Source organism: Dermacentor variabilis, chromosome 2 (genome assembly GCF_050947875.1).
Source record: "Dermacentor variabilis isolate Ectoservices chromosome 2, ASM5094787v1, whole genome shotgun sequence".
NCBI classification, from domain to species: Eukaryota; Metazoa; Arthropoda; class Arachnida; order Ixodida; family Ixodidae; genus Dermacentor; species Dermacentor variabilis.
This window is the reverse complement of record NC_134569.1, coordinates 27,002,777-27,022,697: the sequence shown is the minus strand read 5'-3', so window position 1 is coordinate 27,022,697 and position 19,921 is coordinate 27,002,777. Positions and strand designations below refer to the sequence as shown.

The window sequence follows — 19,921 nt, the reverse complement described above, 5'->3', positions numbered from 1 at the left end:
CACGGGTTTCGGCCCGGAGAAACGTGTCCACTACGTTTAGCGGAAGCTACACACAATTCATTTCCTGTGCTTGCCCTATGGCACGGTGCAAGGGCTTCTTTTTACTGAAGCGCAGGGGGTCCATAGATTGCAGCTATGACCTTCTGTTTTTTTTTTACTTCTGCTTTGCTAGTTTCATTTCTCGCACTTTTTTTTTTAATCATTCTGCTTGTGAGCTCACGACTTAGTAACTTGCGACAAACCTCATTTTTTTCAGGAAGCTTGCCTTTAGGCACATACGTGGTCATAGATTCAAAAAAACGTATATGTTTTGTGCTTGTATTTGTTGCTTCGGGTAAAAGCATGCTATTGGATGTGCGCTCTGATCGAACCGCCTGCCCTCTCCATATTTTCGTGTTCGCCCTTAGTGTCCCTTTACTTGTTCGCTGCTTCGTTTGTAACAGATTCGTTATTAAGCCGTTTGACGAAACGTTCCTATGCTGACGCTCTTCCAGTGACTACCAGTGTTATTGCCCCGACACACTTGGTTATCGCTGCTATAGGATTTGATAAAATTGGGCTTCTAGAGAATGCGCAGGAAGTTAATGGCGTGAAATAAGCCAACGCCTGAGAAGTTCGGCTGCGGCAAATTGCGCTGCATTGCAGTCAGTACAGTCAGCGATGCTCTAAGGTGGCCACAACGAGCTTCAGCGCTTGGCGCGGCGTACATGCGGTGACGCTATGACTTCTTCGTGCGAGTAATATACCCTGGCCTTCAATGCACGGGAATACCTTAGAATTTTAAAGCGTAAAATTTTTGAAGCAGAGCAAGCTTTATAATTTGACACACTGCAGACACGCGATCGACGAAAACAATAGCCGCCTAGCACGCACTATACGCGCCAAGCCGCACTCGTCCGGCACGAAGTGTTTTTCAGAAGTACTTGCTTGCAGCATCAAGCGATACAGTCTGATTGGCTGTCTCACCACTCCGTACCTATGCTGGCGCTGTACGCGTTTACGAGCAAGTGCGCGCCCGCGTTCCAAGTCAGCTTTCGCTGCGTGTCGACGCTACACCGGGCTATTGTGTTCGGGATCCTTGCTTCACATCCCACCATCAGACATCTAATTATTTTTAGTGAGTGGCAGCTCGCTCGAAACTCCGCGCTGCGGCGTATCGGCATGACAGCCGCAGCACCCGCTAAGTGGCGCGAAGAGGCAACGACAAACTACGCGGGTACTTGCCGGTTTGCGCTTTGTCCGGGATCACCGTGATCCGGGGATCACGTGACCTGGATCACTGCGCAATATCGCAGCCGCAGCCAGCACTAAGTTACAAAAATGGGTGAAGAAATCTCTTTAAGCGTTGCGGTGGTGCTGCCATCGGTAATGGACATTATTGAGCGAGAAGACGATTTGCGTTTAAGATGGAAAACATGGATCCATACTATTTTGTTATGGTCTAAATCACGTGCGCATTGAAGGGAAAGCTTATTGCTAACATCCCCAGAGGGAAATCTCGTTGCGATCGTCATTCATCCAGCCTGACAATCATGCATTATAGTTTAGATACGGATTGTCTAAACTGGCACGGCACGGCTTCGATGGAAAAACAGACTGCGGCTTTTCTGAATGTTCTCCAAGCCCAGTTTCTGCTATACGTGCTTGAATTACGACGATTCTTTGGAGCAGTCAAGTGCTTCACGTTTACCACTAAATACTAAAGCTACGTAATTCTAAGTGAACGTATAAAACAAAATACCGCATACAGGTGGCGCATCGTTAAATATTTGATCTGTGGTGATCAGCGCCGACGAAATATTTCTTACAGACTAAACAAATCCTTTTCTCTGCAAACTCTCGAAAACAGTTAAATGGTAGAATTTAGACGACAACTGAGACAAAATTAAGCACTACGTTATAAATTTTAACAAAACTGCGATGTATATGAGCTCCAAGCAGGTTAAGAAAATGCAACAAAAACGGTAGAAGCCATGAGAACGAAGCTTAGACATGTCCACGCACTGCACATAATTCATGCATGACTGCTTAACGGGCACGGTGGAAGCTCATGTACACTAAGCCAGATTGGTCCCTAGTGCCTTCGGAATTGAACTCTAGGCATTCGCGCATTCCTGCCGAAGTGCAAGCATGAGCGTATTGTATCGATCACAAATAAAGCGAAGCCTGAAATAGAGAAATGATAAGAAAAGTGTAAACGGCACTCCGGGAGCCAACGGGAAGATGGCCGCGCTGAACACGGTTGCGCGTCTCTTTTCGCGACCGGGCGAGCATAATAACCAAATGAGGATTCGGTGAATGTAAATATCTCAGTGAACGCGCTCTTGAGGCGCGCATGGTTTATGCGAGCATACGCGTGAATTGATTATTTATTGAACGGGATACAATTCGACATCGACGATTGATGATAAACGTAGCACGACAAATCCCGAGGCTTTTTGCTTTTGCACGCATGTTTAGATGCTGTGAGACTTTTGGGGGCTCTGCGGCACGCTGTGGAGGAGGAGGATTAGAGAAGGATGAGCGGGAAAGCGACAACAGCGCTACCTCGAAACTTATCTAGGGAGCCTATGCGCGCCCGGTTCGCAGCGCCCCTTTGCTGCCCATTGGTCGGATGCATCACACGGGACCCTTCTTAAACAACGCGCGCCCTATGGGTCCATTGCGAGCGCCATTGTTTTAGAACAAAGGGAGCACAACATCGAACAGTATAAAGGGCTTGACGCACTCTTTTCGGAATGATTAATTAGTAACACCTTCAGCTATAGTCTGCATGTATCACTGTATCACATGCTTTTTTTGGTCCAGGCCCCGTCTCCTATGTGTAAAGATAACGCAAGCTTTGCTCAAAGTTATCTCCATGGGAGAAACCGCAGCTTTGTCGTGTACGGAACGACATTATCAGGGCCATTTGGGCGTATACGGACACGGAGTCATCGCGCTGCCGCGATTACACGTCATTTTCAGCAAAGCACGTAAACAAGTGGCCAAACTATTCTCGTTGTTCCTGTTCTGAAACTCCTGAAATGGCTAGCCTACTCTCTAAAAACGTTTTCATGGTATTTAAGGGACACTTCTGCGTGCCACTGGTTATGTCTACGGGAAGATAAGCAAACACAAAAGCTGACAATAACTATTTTTTCGCCTCACATAATCTTATATGACAATGCGAGGTTACACAGAAACCACAATGTAATATTATATAATTCCTGGGACACTTGGAAATGAGATCTTATTATATTTACGTATTGTACGAAGGTGGCAAAGTCTGCAGATTACCCTGCAGCATCAATATTAATGCGATCTTTAACAGCATACGTTTTATAAACGATATCCTTTCTCCGGGTCGAATAAAATCTAACCATAGAGCTCTGTCGATCTAACACTATCTTGAGTTTAATAAACTGTGGTACTCAATAAAGCGCAGACTAAGCGAATTTATTGCCCCGTTACGACCAAAGCAAAGGCCGCACACGAGGCTTGGGCGGAAGCTAAGCGCACGCTATTCTACCGCCGCCATTTTTACTTCGCGTCTGCCGCCCCAGCCACCGCGTGTTGACTGGCGTAGTCCGGATTGAGACCGAAGTGCGTCTTATCGTGCAATGCCTGTGATTTACCACCTGAAGTAGCATGCCAGGCCGTCAGCCATGGAGGCAAACATCTGCAGCTTTCTATAAAGACATCTCTCTCGACTTTCGCTCCCCTTTTTTAAAGCAGCAAAACGCCGGCACTAATAGGTGAGCTAATGCGCACGCGCTGATTGTAGGTGCCTGAGGTATAGAGTCGAGCGCCGTTGAAACGAATGCCTTTACAACGAAATGACCTGGATAGCGAAGGGTACAATGCGGCCTTACCAGCTTGCCATCTTATGCTTGCACTGTGAGCGCCATTGCAGAATACTACAACGAAGTAATTCTTCTGTTTAACGAGATAAACTACACGTTCCTAGTTGCATTTTGGTATTTTAGAACGAAGTTATGACAAAGTGCCCTCAGGGACTGTGGTTCAAATTTTAGTATAGGCTTCATGCAATAGTGGCAGGATGGCCGTTTCTTCCAAGACTGCATGGTTTCAAAACTTAGAAAACTCGATTCAATTGCACTAAGGTTGAACTCGTGTTGGGCAGCTGCTCCGCCAAGCCATAATCCCGCTGCCGGAACGCGTAGAGCAGTTTTCTGGACTTCAGACTAGCACCACGGTGCTTCAGTAATTAGGCAAAGGTAGCTAAAGTATGCTAAAATTCATTGTCGTTTCAGGATGCTGTGTGGGCTTTTAAACTTCTCAGCATGGTCAGAATAAAGTTTATTTTGTCTTAGCATTCCCTTTCTACCTTTTTTGGTGCTCTAAGGGACGCTGCTTTCATAGCGAAGGGACCTATATTGCAAAGGATATTCCGGGTCCCGCTCACTTTGCTATAAAGGCGTTTGAGGGCATTGTAGCTATGGCCTCCACCAGAGCCGGAAACCGCGCTCCACTGTAGCCTCGCTTATACATAGTCAGCGATGGACAACAGAAAATAAAACGCAAGAAGGAGATAAACATTTAGCTTGTTGCACGGAATCCTTTTATGAGATGCCCTTGCATGAGCTCACTTGTCACATCGGCGCGACCAGCAGCTCTCGTTTGGTTTTAGTTAAGCACCATTACCCTGTTTATGCACAGACTAACAACCCTACCCACTGCGCAGATTAACTGATATTTAATGTACCCCGAGCCCGAATTATCCGCAAACTTCGCGAAGCAAGCCGCATCTTCTTGTGAAGAAAAACCAAGTTGAAAACGAGCGTTTCCGGTGCAAACAACCCATTGAGCGCCGGGTGCGAATCTTATCAAAAAGAAGAAAGCTTGACCGCAAGAAAAGCAATGGTGGCACAAAGTGTTGTACGCCTTATAAAGCATGCGCGGTTGTTCGTGATTTTGGCTGTTTTCGTGGTCCGGCGCTTCGTGTTTCTCCTCTTTCCCGCATGCCCCGTTCGAATCCCGCGGGAGAAATGTACCGGGTAAAAAACCAATTAAAACTTTTCTCCTCGTCGCACCCAGAGCGAGCCTTGTTCTTTCTCCTGCCCGATAATCGCTGGAAATTGGATCGCGAAAGTAAACCGAAGGGACGCCGTTGGCGGGTGCAACGCGCCATGCCCCTGCGGAGGGATGCCGTTAGTGACGGGAGATGCGCTCAAGATTGCTGGCGACGCCGCCGCGAAACCCCTGCGGGCTTCCTCTTCACTTGACGCGCCGCGGAAGGGCTCGGCAAGCTTTACGTTTCACCGTTGTTGGTCAGGGCAGCCTCCAGAAGGAGCTCCGTGCGTGCTTCAAACAAAGCCCGATTTGTGGGTGACGCGAGCGGTCTCGGTGTGGGCAGGAAGACAGATGCGGAGAGAACGATTCAGCAAACGAGCTAGTACGAACCGAGTAATGAATGAACTAAAATTGGGCGGATGCGGGTTGCGCCCGGGAATGCACAGGTAGGTATGAAATCTTTGACACTACGAACAAATGTCTCCCGCTCCTCGTCTTGCCTGAAATCATGCCTATACTGAGGCGCGGCGTACGCTCGAAGAGAAAGTTATTGAGTTTAACGTGCCAAAAACAACTTGTAGGCCGTGAGAGCAACCGTAGTTGGGGAGGCTCCGTGTTGATTGTGTCCAGCGAGGGTTCTTTAGCATGCAGCCAAAGCACGCTACACAAACCTTTTTGCACTTTGAACCCATCGAAATGCGTTTACCGTGAGCACTTATACGTGGCGCGGACAGGTGCGAGCGATCAATGCAGCTTCCTCGACCGGGAACCGAACCCGCGACCTCTTGGTCAGCAGCGGAACGCCGTAGCCAGCGGCGGGAGGCGGAGCGCACCTGTTTGTTATCGTCTGCTTAAATAATTTCTTGCAGCCACTATACCTGTATTAGAGAAATTATGTCTTAGACTGGCATTAGGCCGTGCTCGCACGATTCATTGCACATCATAAAGCAGACTTATCGAAAAATGATGGCTGTCACAGCTGCACGCATACTTGTAAAAATGCACTCGCCCGCACTTCCTCATAATAGTTATGCTCGCAGAGCAACTTACTACTTTCCAGAGAGTTATAAATGTAATGAAGCTGTGGAGCCTACTTTATGTCCGCTGAATGTGCCCCTGTAATGGCTCATAGGTCAAATGACTCGCGTGGTATAGAAGCCCGGTCCAGATTCGCCGACTATGAAAACTTCCGACGCTCTCGTTCGAAGCAACCGCTCCCCGGAGAGCGCTTTTCTCACGGTTTCTACTGGTTGCCGCGGCGTAAGCTCGCCGTTAAAGAAGTGGACTAGGCTACAACCATCACACCTCAAGCCCTCCCCGGACGACCATGTCAGAACTGGGACTAAGTTCATCTATGCAGTCAGTGGAGTATGGTTTTGATCATATTTATCAAAAAGGTTCGCATGTTCCTCCTCGCGCCTAATGGCGGTAGCGCCGACCTAGCTTTACCGATCGTCGTGGCGGCGACAGGCGCTATTTCTTCACGTTGCTTCATTCAGTGGGCGGTCATGGTAGGCAGGCTTACCTTGATTTCTGTGCCCGAATACTAAAAGTCGTGCGCCGAATGACTGGCTTGTTGGAAGCGAAAGACGAAACAAGCGAGTTACACGCACGCACGCACGCACGCACGCACGCACGCACGCACGCACGCACGCACGCACGCACGCACGCACGCACGCACGCACGCACGCACGCACGCACGCACGCACGCACGCACGCACGCACACGCACACGCACACACACACACGCACACAGACTGCCGACTTCCAATGGAGTTTGCTAGCACCAAGTCATTGGTCTTGTATGAATATTCAAGCCAAAGCCCCATTATTTTATGATGTTCCTTTCAAATATGTTGCCCTATATGCCAACTAGTGCGAATAAGTTGCATCCGGATGGTAACAAATATGAAGCACAAAACAATTACATCGTAATTATCAGCGTAATTTTGGACTTCCTTAGCGGCACTACGGGCACGAAAACGCTCTCTTTAAATGAATAACGACAGGAAGAAAGATGCACTTCTTTTGCGCCATTTTGATGTGCTTTTCCGGTAAGGTATTTAGTTTAAGAATATGGAGCTAGGTGAGTGAGTATACCTTGGAAGACTAGAAACAGCACACAAAGCTTTTGAACCTTGTTGGATGATTATTAGGTTACACTTATTTGTTTGCTTTTCGCATTGCTTGGAGCATGGGTAGTTTTCATGTATATCGACTGGACGCTCTCCAAATAAAGAAAATTTAGTGCCATTCCACTCTCTGAAGGTCGATGAGCAGCGAAGCTGTTTAGCGCACGACACATCGGTGACTCAGAATATTGAACAAAGGTACGAACATATTTTTGTCTTAATCTGTGGTCATCGTGGTGGTATAGGTACGCACACACATTCGCGTATCAGCTGTTGTTGAATGTGTGCGTCCCTTAAGACAATGAATGGCTCATACCCCCTTAAGCAATGGCTCATACCCCTGTGAATAGAAAAGTTTTACGCTGGAATGATGAGCGGCAACGGAGCCAGCTGCGGAAGACAACGACGACGAACGCGGAAGCAGTGGTACTGACTGGCACGTTTGCGCGTTTAGCGCCGAGAATATATTTGGTCTTTTTTGTTTTTAAAGTTGTACAAAGCATCTTTTCAAAAACATCTGTTCTTACACTTGTGGCTGGGGCCTCTTTGGGTACCACAAGTGACAAGGGTAGTTCAAGGGCGCGTTACAGGTCCCCGAGCCCACAGGGGCATGTACCATTGAGCTTGGACCATGTACTGTTGCCAGGATAGGCCCACATGATGGTCCGTATGTGTCAACATTCCGGGGGGGGGGGGGAGGACACATTTTTTTCTGTGTGATTAGTGGCTGGTATTTCACTCAAAGGTGAAAAAAAGAGAGAAATAAAAGCAACAGATTGCAGTTGTCTCGGCACGGAGAACACTGCGGCCACGAGCGGAAATACGACGCGACTGTAACACTTACGAATGCTCCGTGCACCACCGTGTATATAACACCGAAAAAAGAGGGATACGAAGTAAAAGCAACAACAAAAGAAAGCCCCTTCTCGGTATACGCAAGGTCAGACACGACGCGCTGTAGCACAATTCTTCTTTTTGAGTGCAGAAGGCAATTAGCATTAATAACAAAGATGCTGCAAGTATGTCAGCGGGTCACTTCGCGGCGCCATCCCTCGAGCGTTTAGCATCTCCTTCTGCGAACAAAGGGCGTTGAAGTGTGTTACGTCACAACGGAACTCCATTAACGGCGCTCGGCGCACGTCTTGCAGCGACCGTAAGAACTGTTCCGGATGTCTGTGCCGCGGAGGCGTCTGCTCACGGGCAGCGCATTCGGTTCGGGCAACTGCTCGCAGCGCTATTTCTTAAACGTAGGTTGTACCCCCTCACCCGCAGGCGGAAGGGCGTGGCGCGGCGGAAAGGTTTGCGGTGTCTCGCAAGCAGCAGTGTACTCATAGTTTTATTGTGTCTGGCATTCGCCTATGCACATTGCATTTTAGGCACGTTTTCATGTTTCATGAGTGTTCTCCAGAGTGAGTGTTCAAAACATTTGAACAGCAACGTGTTCAAGCTTACGCCGCTTCGAGAATTTGCGCCTTCAGCGAAGGGAATACACGTGGTTACTACAACAATGGCTCAGCGATTGTCTGGCTGAGTTCTGCGCCACCAGTTGACACCACACTGCCGCTCTCGCTGACGCCTCGCATAATCTGGTAATCCTTAAACGGTGAAAACTTGAAGGATAAACTAAAACTCTTCGCTTGAACGAACCATCGAAAAATAACCTCGGTAGTGTAGTTCAGGTACAGTCCATATATTGGAACAAATGAACAGAAGAGAGAGAGAAAGAGAGAGAGAGAGTGAACGAGAGAAGAAAGTGAGGGAGTGTAATCATAAACCAAAGTCAAGCGGATCCCATGCAATGTGGGAATCCATATGTGCTGTTTGCTTTGATTGACAATAATTAGCGGTGATGTTGACGGTGATTGTTTAATTTCTTCAGCGTTTACTGCAATACCAAAGTGTCGAGTTGATGTTAAACGTTACCTTGCGCGCATCACTGCTGTTTTTCTAAGTAATACTCAGTACATGTAGCGAGAAGTGTTTGCTTGAGACGTTGTTGTGCGCCAATATTCGTAACCTCTGAGAAAGTTAGCATTGTTATTGCCTCAGTAGGGACATCGCATCGTCGCAGAAGTGTTCAGCTGTAATTTAGTTATCGGACTGTACGCGACAAAACCGCATTATGATTATGAGGCATGCAGTAGTGGCGCACTCCGGAATAATTTTGACATTCTGAAGTTCTTTAACGTGCACTTAAAACTAAGTGCACCAGTGTTTTTGTATTTGGTCCCGTCGAAATGCGGCTGCCGCGGCCGGGGTCGAATCCGGGGTCTCGACTAACTCCATAGTCGCAAAGATGCCGCCATGCACACAGAAATGTTGATTTGACATGCGGCCGCTTCCCGTAGTGTCGCCTAGACACTGTACTGTGCTTAATGCGGTTTTGCGCCTGCACGTGTTGCGTGGGTTGTCCGCTTGATAAATTTACGCGGTGTTTATTTTTCTGAACTAGCAAGATATACCGTACCGAACCTTGAACTTATATTTATCCACTTTATCCCAACCACGGTAGGGTCTAGTAGTAGCGTTTCCGTGCCATCTTATATGTCGTATTCCCTCTCTCTTACACTAGCCCCCGCCCCCTCATGCCTGGGAGCCGAGAGCGAAAAATCGCAAAGCCGTTATTCACTCGTTTCGTGATTGGGTTGGTTGTACACATTCTCTGCCTCCTCTTCCTACCTCCTCTCCACTATTCTATATGCCACTCGTCTCCCGTCTGGGCTGTTGCACATTAGTGCAAAAGTAAGCACTGCAGCTTCTGCAATACGTTTGCGGGGGGCTACGGACAACTACAGCCATCAAGAGGGCATTGTGGCGACGCCCAGGAAGCTGCAGAGGGCATTGTAACGACGCGATTGTAACCTCACTGCCACGCTCCTGCCAAGTATATGCGCGCTTTGAGCTATATACCTCCCGTCGTGGCGTGGAAGATAACTACAGCAGGGTAAGAGGAAAAGTGGAAGGAAGAGGCACAGAAAGATTCACCTTAAAAATTCGGCTAAGTAGATAGGGAGGAAGTAGAGAGAAAGAGAGAGAGAGAGAGAGATTCAGAGGGCATAGGCACAGGTTCACGGCCGGTTGTGAATGCTGCTCACTATCGCAACGCAGGCTCCCGTGTAGCACAGCGAACACTAATTCAGGTTACAACCGTTGATGCAGGTTCGTTGTCCTTAAGTATTACAGGAGTGTCTTCGAAGCGCCTTGCTTCGATGTTTTATGAGTGCAGGATTCAAAAATGATTCGCTCTGACAATGCACGCAATGCACACAAAGGACACAAACATTTTTAAGCTGTATAAGCGAATGTGTCACATGGAGAGACATTTACACAGCACTCACTTTCCAGGTAAACGCTGAGATTAAGTTACACAATTACTTATTAGTAAAACAGAGCTATAGTACACGTGTAGAAAGCGCAGTAAGCGTCCGACACAGAAATATTCGCCTCGCTCGTGTGTGTAGCGTCTCCTTGCTGATTCGCAATGAACACTCATAAATTAAGTTTGTTGGGCTGACAGCGTCTTTATTTGAACTAGCACATGCACTGCCGTGTGATATCTCTCCTTTGTATACCTATAATGTCCATGTGACGTGCTGAGGGCACTGCTAGGACATATGAAACTTCTATGTCGTAATACCAGTTTAATGCAAACTAGACGACGACACCAAAAGAGCATATGAAGACACACGGGCACACAGACACACTGTTTCTGTTCTTCTGTCCTGTTCGCGCTGCGCTATAGTATTTCGCGATCGCTTATTAACAAACCTGCACCGTATCCCTAGTTAAACTTCTATGACTAGGCCTCTAGTTTCTCCCAGACTCAGACTGGGGTTCCGCTCTCAACAAAGATTTCTCTTCCTTTCCGTTGAAGTTGCCTCTTCACTGACCGTGCAGGTAATGGGTCGCACTCACATTTAGGGCAGCCTTTTCGAAGCGAAGGAAACTGGAGCACTTTATCTCCTCTCGTACATCCTTGATCGACAGTTTCTAAAGGCTACCGAGCTCAAAGGTGCGCGCCGCAGCAATGAAATGTAGAAAGAGTGCCCGCCGCACGATGAATCCGGCGTGAACAGCCCACGTTCTTCTCTGCTCACTGCAGGTCCTTACGGGCCAGGGATTCTGGGTCGTCAGCCTTGCGCTACTGCCCGTGAAACGCACTGGCGTGTCGTTGTATGCCACCCTCATCCCGGACTTCTAGACCTATACGAACGTCTCTCCATTCTGCGGAGTTGTTGGGTGTCCTTCTTGCTGTAATAATACTTTGAAAAAAAAAAATCTTTGATGATGAGCAGCACTCGATTCATCACCGAACACAATCTGCTGACGGCTACTTTTGTGTTCATTCTTTTTTTTATTGCAAGAAAACTGATACAATTAGTTCAACAGGCACACATACAAGAAACAGTGCATCGACCATAGATACCTAATAGTACTATCCCCACATTATTTATCAGTCGGGAGTAGGGAGCGTACGTGCTTGGGGCTCCCCTAGTCGTGGGTAATTGAGCAAAATCTCTGGCGCGGCCGGGCCCCGTGCACATCCGTTGTTTTCTGTGCGTTTTGTTTCAATTCGAAGCTTATGGCGTAGAGCGCAGTATCATTATAGCTGCCTTAATATAAAAAGAAAAAAGAACGCCAGGCCACAGAGCCGGAAAACCCTATTAAAACCCTATCACCACGAACGCTACACATGCTGTGAACTCTTGCGAGGTTGAAATAATGCGACATTTTTCCTAGTAAACACCCGTCGTCGATTCATAGAATATTTAAAAAGAACTAAAAGGTTACCAAAAGCAAGCACAAATTTAGTAACCGCTGCTAGTTTTACCACCTATCACAGACTTAATAAACTTTTAGTAGCCACTTATAACTGAAGAGATCCACACGTGTGAGGCTAATTGTTATACCGTCTCGTCTTTCCCGTGGTCAGTTTTGTTGTGTAATGTTGCTTCCTATCTGGTATGTCGACGACGACGAGTTAATTTATTGTTAAAATAATATGACGGAGATGTAATTTTTATCTATCGATCGTTATATTTTACCCGGTTATGCCACTGGAAGTGTGGCTGTGCTAGCGGCGCTTACACCCAAGATAGGCCTAGATTGTTCATAAAGATAATTCATCTGCATCAGAAGCGGTTATACGTTTTGTAGTTACTAAGTTTTACCAACATTACCAAGTGCAGGAACTAACAAGTGTAGTAACTTGTGACGCGTTACTAACATATGCCACAAGCGTATGCGATATTCACCTCATGTAATTTCCCGTCTCTGGGACCTTTGAGGTATTATGAATAAATTTAGTAACCACTACATTTGTCTTAAGGAGTGCGGTGAGTTTACCAACGGCAACGTCACCAGATGGTTGCGTGCAAAGAGGTAAAATATAAAGAAAAGATTGAATAATATGCAAAAATATGCGACAATTCAGGGGATTACTGCGAAACTGATAAGCTACGAGAAAGTGTAGGCAACCTAGCGGAAGACAGTTATAATTTTGAAGGCCCGAATATTGAATCAGTATAGTGGAGCACGCGACACGAAAAATGTGCTTTCAAGTCAAAACCATCGTACCTCGACATAAGGCGTAAATGTATTGAAAGCATTGACCAAGAGCCCATTGAGCTCTGACTTGGGCCACTTCGAAGGGCAATCGGGTTTTAATCCGAATCCCTTTGGTAGAATAATGACAGCGTTATTTTTCGCTTCAGAAAACTTTTTCTGCAACCTTACGGCTTCTATTTTTTTTCTTGCTCAATCCAGCTTACAGGGGTTTCAAATACATGAAAAGAAATGTAGGGCTTTTGTCTTTCTTGGTAAATTCTTGTGAGCTCCAGAAAAATCACCAAAATTGTTCCTTTTTCTTTTTAATATCTCTTCTTGTTTTTTTTTAATGGTCGTTCTGGGTGTAGTCAGCTGAGAGGCGCGAAAGGCCGACTGCGTGCGAACAGGCCGGGCGCAATTTGTCGGTCAGCGAAGTGCGCGCAGCACGAAACACTGTCGTTCTCAGACATCTGTAGGAATGAAGAAGACCATCGGCACTAGCACTAATGTGCGCCTTTGTTCTGCTTGGCAAATACTTCACGGCGTTTTTGTTGCGTCTTTGTCTCTTTCCCGCGGTTCCCTTCGTTGGCTGTGCATATAGCAGGTCGTTATGAGTAGGCTGGGCATACATAGCACGGAATCTTAGCCAACAAAGCACATAGGCCCATTGAGCCCAACTGTGTTCTGTATAATCAAACAATAAATCTCGACATAAAATCAACACATACAGGGCTATGTTTTTAAGTTTTACGGAATTTTTAAAAATCGCCTGTGGCAGATGGCATCATTCTTGTCCTTGAGCTTGATTATTCGAAAAGGCGGACATTACTAGCACGAGAAATTGAAACACATGTTCAACTAAATAAAAAGAAATCAGTAATCAACTTCTTACTTGATTAATTTACAGCACACATTGCAATTTACGAATTGTAGCCGGCGAGCTTGTAAGGCGTATCCACTTGAAATTAATTTACAGGGTGACACCAGTTTCGAGATATTATTTCCCAAAGTGTGGAACGATATACCAGGGGGTTCCATTTACTTTTGTGGTTCAGTGCACGAAAGCGCGTTTTGTTAAAAAAACTAAGTGGAACAACAGTGCATTCTTTAGGCAAGTTTGATGGCGCATATCTGCAAACTGGCGTCATTCTGTAAATTCATTAGAAGCTCATACGCCTTGCACACTAACCCGCTACAATTCGTAAATTGCAATATGCACCTTAAAACAAATTAATTAGCGGACTTTTGTTAATTAGTTGAATATGTGTTTCGATTTCACCTGTAAGTAATGTCAGCCTCTCAGAATAATCCATCTCAAGACTCGAATTACGTTATCTGTAACAGGCCATATTTAAAAATTCCATAAAACTTAAACATGATCAGCCTGTATATATAATGCCGCCTCATAGGTATGTCTAAAGCCCACATACCTCTTAATGGCGCATGACATCCAACGATATTTTTTCTGAGCGTCATTTGGGAAACGCCATTCTTGGGTCATTGGCCACGCGCCAATATGTGCGCATCCTTGGGCCAATCCTCCTCCATGACTCCCACCGCGGTAGTCTATAGTGGCTATGGCTCCCCACTGCTTGTTCGAGGTCGCGGTTTCGATCACGGCTGCAGTAGCCGCATTTCGATGGGGACGAAGTGCAAAAACGCTCTTGCAAGTAGATGTAAGCAGGCGTAAAACTGAGTGTACTTAAGTGCGCGACGCGACTGGCCCCACGAGGAACTATGCGTGTATGCGCGGGCTTCTCTCGGGCTCGAAAAAACACTTTTATGTAAAACGTACTCAGCAACAGAAAGCTGCATCGGGAGTTTTCCCTGTTGCTCAACAATTTTCTCGTTCACACTGTTCATCTAATTATAATATATGAGAATCTGATTAATTAATTAAGGGTAGTTGTGAAATTATGCGGAATGCAAAAAATAATCTAAGTACTTTCAAGCGACGGCAAACAATATTGCCTTGGTTCTTCCCACCTACGTGGCATTTGCATATTTTGAAGGTTTGGTTCAGATCGCGTGGGACACCCTGCACAGGCGGCTGGTGCTCGTGAGGGCCGGGACAGATTGGCGACAATGGTCTGAAATGACGGCCAGATGTTATGCTTGTCAGCGAAGGCGTTGCGCCCTTTATTTGTTGCATCATGCAAGTACTAATAAGTAATTCCTCTCTTTGCTCGTGCAACTTTGATTTCCGCCCAGCGTGAGTGCGTGCAGGCCGAATTCACAACAGTGGCGCCCAACGTGGGTGCCACTGTTGCATTTTTGACACTATAGAAAGTTGTTTATTTTCGTACTATATATATTGTTATATTGTTACTGCTATGCGAAAAGGAGTAGGTATCATCATTATAGGGTAACTACATCTATTTCTTTTATATGAAAGAATCGCGTAACTTTCAAGATATGACAGCTCTTCTTTTGACAAAAGAATATGGAGACATCATTGACGTAGGATTCATTGTACCTACGGATTGGAAATGCCTTAAAAATCTCCAGCGCTCTACTTAATTCCCGACGTTTTTTTCAAGATGGTGCGTACGTCAAAGTCTGGAATGCACCTACTCGTGCGCAGGTGGCTCGACAAGTGACTGCAGCGCGCACCTTGTAGAGCATTCGCGTGTTCACGTAATCTATCCTATTGTAATGACCCTTCGGGCCTATGTTACTATCGGTCACATGTTGAAGAAATTAGGTAAACGATTGCAGGGACAGCCGTGCTTGTTGTCAGAGGGCCTTTCTTTTTTCTTTTACTGTTACTGTTTTGGTTGACCTTACTGCAAAGTCTAGATACTTTATTATGAGATATAATTCCGCGCTGTGGGAGTTTGCCAATTACTCGGGCGTGGCGAAGAGTTTGCGGCGTGGCACAGCCCAAGACCAGTGGTTCCGTATCGTACTGCACAAGAACTGCGCCGTCATCGTGAAAAACCTCGTCATCAAGATTCAAGTTTGGAGCGAAAATGCAAGCGGGCTCCTTTCGAACACTCATTCAGGTGCGTCAAAGTGCGTTGACAATCCTCTGAAAGTGAGTCCCATATGCGTCCAACGATGTTGCCGCCGTGAAGCATGTCGCGACGGCGCAGCTTGCCAGCTCCTCGTTTGAAAACAATAACTGGCAAAAGAAAGTTTGCGCGACATTTCCCCTAATAATGCAGAATTACACGAAATCCGTTCGAAAAATGCAAGTTTGCGATCCCCATTGAGGCGCCGATCGCTCACAGCTGTCAAGCGAGCGCCATTATGACAATAAGACTTTCACACATTAAGCAACTGTCTCATAAGTAAGCTGGTACGTGATGTCTTCGCTTCTTGCTTGAAGCGCACGTGTCTTTTTATGGAACAAAGGGACACGCAAACAGAGAAAAAAAAGAGCACTGCCACAAGAAGATCTGATCGCATGTCACTAACCTTGAGATCTCCAGCCGAAGCTAATCCCAGGCCGTTGGCGGCAGCTAATCCGAGCGACAGCAGCGAGTGCACGAGTGCGGGCTGTACGTGTGCTCCGACAAAGGAGTCGCCGAAACACGAGGCTCTATCGAGCAGGGGGATTCCGCCAAGAGTCTCGCCGATGGGCGACGCGTCGCTTGTGCGAGTCGCCCAAGCCGGCAACTCCCACGTTGGTGCGCCGACGGCGGCCGTGGACCGCGCGTGTACGTGTGTACGGAGGCGTGCGTCCGCGTGCGCTCTCCCGCGGTGCGTGAGTGCCGAAAGAACGGGACGCTGCCTTCGCTTACGCGGGCAAACGCGAACGGAACCCCGCACTGAAAAACGGGCGCGCAAAATAAGGAACTCGAGATTGAGAACGGCTAGTGCGAATCTCTTGCCCAAAGTGTTACGAGAGCCCATGCGCAATGGTACCCCGCGTAAGCCTGCTGGAGTAGAAGAAAAAAAAAAATAAGGGAGAGAGAGTGAGACGTGACGACGCGAAGAAGGGCGGGTGCCAGAACAACAAACTGATAGCGCAGGACTTCAATGGCGCTCTTTTAGGTGAACAAGTTTTTCTCTTTCCTTTCTTTTTTTTTTCTTTTTAACTGTTTGCTGACTACCGTTGCAGCGCTCTGGGATGCTAGTAATTTGTTATTCGTAAAGAAGGGCAACTGCAATGCGCTAAGCTCCCTCCGCAGCAAGGTTGCAATGAGAGGAAGAGAGACAGGCGAGGCAGTGTGAAAAAAAAAACAAAAAAAAACAACAACCGAGGACAAAAGGGGGTGAGAAAATGATCTTTCTTTTCATCTTTTATGTAACTTTACTGCAGCCCCCCTTTTGAGATTTGTATCAAAAGAGAATAATGAAAGAGTACCCGAAAAAGAAATATGACACGTTGGTCGTTCCTTCCCTTCACAGCCTCACCAGGCTTGCAGCCTTTGCAGTATTTTTCTGTCATAACACTTGAGAAAAAGAAATTCCCTAGGAGAGAGAAACAGAAGCAGCAACAAAAAAGACTGATGGTGATGGCCCCGTATAGAGAACAGCGAGAATCGCGAGGAAGTGCCTGGCTCTAGTGCCACATTTTTTGCTACGCCTTGCTAAGTAGAACAGCGTACAACAACGGTTGCTCGGGCTGCCGTCATGGCTGCTTGGCCGAGTCTTTGTGGAAGCACGTGCTCTCCAAGACCAAAAAACCGCACCGCGGAGAGCCGCGCCGTGCAAGGATTGTTCCGCCCGCGCGAGCCGGCCGCTTTTTAAGCCAACCTTGAAACAGCGCCCCGTCGTCGCCGTCTCGTCTCGACCGCAGCCGAAGTCTGCAGATAGGCGTGTCTAGATTGCCGTTGTCGTTGCCTGCAGCGCTAGTGAATATGGACGACGATCGGGTAGGCCGTCCCTCTCCAACTCTGTCTGTCTGTTTGTCTGGTCGACCGTGCGTATGACACTGTACGTGACCATGCACGTGTGTGCTTGCCTGCACGCATCTGTCTGTCTGTCTGTCTGTCTGTCTGTCTGTCTGTCTGTCTGTCTGTCTGTCTGTCTGTCTGTCTGTCTGTCTGTCTGTCTGTCTGTCTGTCTGTCTGTCTGTCTGTCTGTCTGTCTGTCTGTCTGTCCGTCCGTCGGCTCGCGCACATGCCCACTTGTCGATGCTGATTTGACGCGAAATGTTGCGTTGATTAGCTTCATCATTCCAGCCTATGCATGTGCTGCGCACCGGAAGTGAGAAGGGGAGGAAGCCTCAATATTTCTGAGGCAAAAAGAGTAGCTGCAAAGTGCATCATGCTGTTGGCGAAGGAAACCAATGACGTGCTACGTTGGGCTGGCTGGTACTTGCCTGAAGAAAACGTGCAACAGCGCTGAACAAAGGGCGTGACTGAGACAGCTCTTCGTTTGTCTCAGTCACGCCCCGTTGTTAAGCGCTGTTATTCGTTTTCTTCAGAAGGAAATCAGACTCCATAGAAAGTGCATCACAACTTAGCGCATAGTGCGCCGTCTTTTGAACGCAGGAGCTCAAGGCAAACAGACAGTAAAGAGCACAATTAAGGTAGCGCTCCATTGCCTCCCTCTACACGACGCGCTGCATCCACTTTATTGAAGCCACGTTGTTTCATGACTCCATCATAAACATGCGAGGCCAAGGGCTCACATAGAATAAAATGCTAGAATAAATTGTTCTGTCGGTGCCAATGGCAACGCTGCCGCAGCTTTTTCTCATGCCATGTCTCACGACGTGTGACATAGCCGGCAACGGAGCTTACTGAGAGGGTTCTACCTCCCAAAGCAACATAAGGACATGCCTTATGTTGCTTTGATACGTGCCTTAGGGGACGGCTCCAGATTATTTGCACCAATTGTGGTTGTTCACCGCGCACTTGAAGCACGGTGTAGTAATTTTCTTCCACTTTCTTCCTGTACGTATGAGATAGCCTCGATATTGCGAATAAAACGAAGAGGAGAAAAACGCTTTGGTAGTTGGGCACCACTCTCATTGTCTCGACGAACTTACGCAGCGGAGACTGATGCACAATGCTAAAGCATCATGAGTGCTCGGTAAGCGAGATAAAGATTTGGAGTTACGACAAAGAAAATCATGCATTGTAAATAGAGCTGAGAGGGCGACGGGGCAAATGAAAAGTCTCAGTTTATTTTGTTGGCTGACTAATTTAGTAAGCTTGTGGCAATTATGTATTAGAATTAGTAGCGCCAATCAAAACAGAAGGAGGAGGAGGAAGGTAAGAGAGAAGGGAAAAACAGAGTGCGAGGAGAACCAGGCGAGAGGTGCTGTCGTTCTTCGATGGTTTAAGTGGTGCTGCTAATTTGGACTGACTTGATTGCACTGGAAAAGAGGCACAACCTCGTAAAAAAACAAATCAGTTGCCGAATTCACACTCTGAATCGTAAGTGCTCTTTGCCATTGGCCGGCTGCCTTCGCAAACAATTTGTCCAGCATCAGGATTGGCTGTAATTTTCTCTTGCGAACAATTTTGTCGTACGAGCTTTTTGTGAATGCGGACCCAGATTCATTGAGAGAGAAAAACTTTGAGGTCGGCCTGAATCAATGTTCTGACCTTCTACAGTTCATTTGGGGGAAAGGGAAAGGGTGTAGAAAGAATAGGGAAGACGTTGATTATGAGAATGAAGATGGTGGTCAGAATCTTGCACGCTCCAAGACTCTTCAAAGTCTCTTGTCCAGTCCGCTCTCCTATAAAATTTGTTGAGCGCCTTCAGACTATCAGGCTGATGACGGGGATCAGGCGAAGGTCCGAATAGAACCTTTTGAGGTAATGATCCAACAGCAAATTTTGACGAGATGTCTGACAGCTATTTTCTCTTTAGATCAAATCGCGAGCAGATGCACAAGAGGTGTTCTGTCGTCTCAGGAATACCGCATTACTCACAAGTAGGACTGTCCGGCCGGCCGATGAGATGTAGGTAGCGCCGCGTGAAGGCCACGCCTAATCCTAATCTGTGCAGCAAGCTTGCATTGCACCTTTTCATGTTCGTATTTCATCCGTATTTTAATCTCTGGGTCGAGTTCGTGAAAGCGGCGATGACGATGACGTAGCCATGCCCAATATACTGCTGTATTATCGCATAGAAGTTTGTACACTAGGGCATTAGTGTCTCATCGTGAAAATGGGATGGACACTGTCATTAACGTGGGCCATCTCTGCGTCTGCGTCGGCGAGCTCATTTCCATGTAAGCCACAGTGTCCCGGAATCCATTGAAACCTTATGCAATGGCCAGCTCTTAGGGTGACATCGTGTGATTCAATCACCTCTTGAGCA

The 19,921-nt window shown here is 47.1% G+C and overlaps 1 protein-coding gene across 1 annotated transcript in view; it reads right to left on the bottom strand.

Annotated features, from left to right (window-relative positions):
* Positions 1–16,536, bottom strand: part of LOC142571535 (uncharacterized) — a 47,982-nt gene extending 31,446 nt beyond the window's left edge. The window contains exon 1 of the mRNA XM_075679967.1: positions 16,115–16,536. The gene's annotated coding sequence lies outside the window, so the exon portion shown is untranslated. The remainder of the gene's footprint in view (positions 1–16,114) is intronic.
* Positions 16,537–19,921: the final 3,385 nt, after the last annotated feature.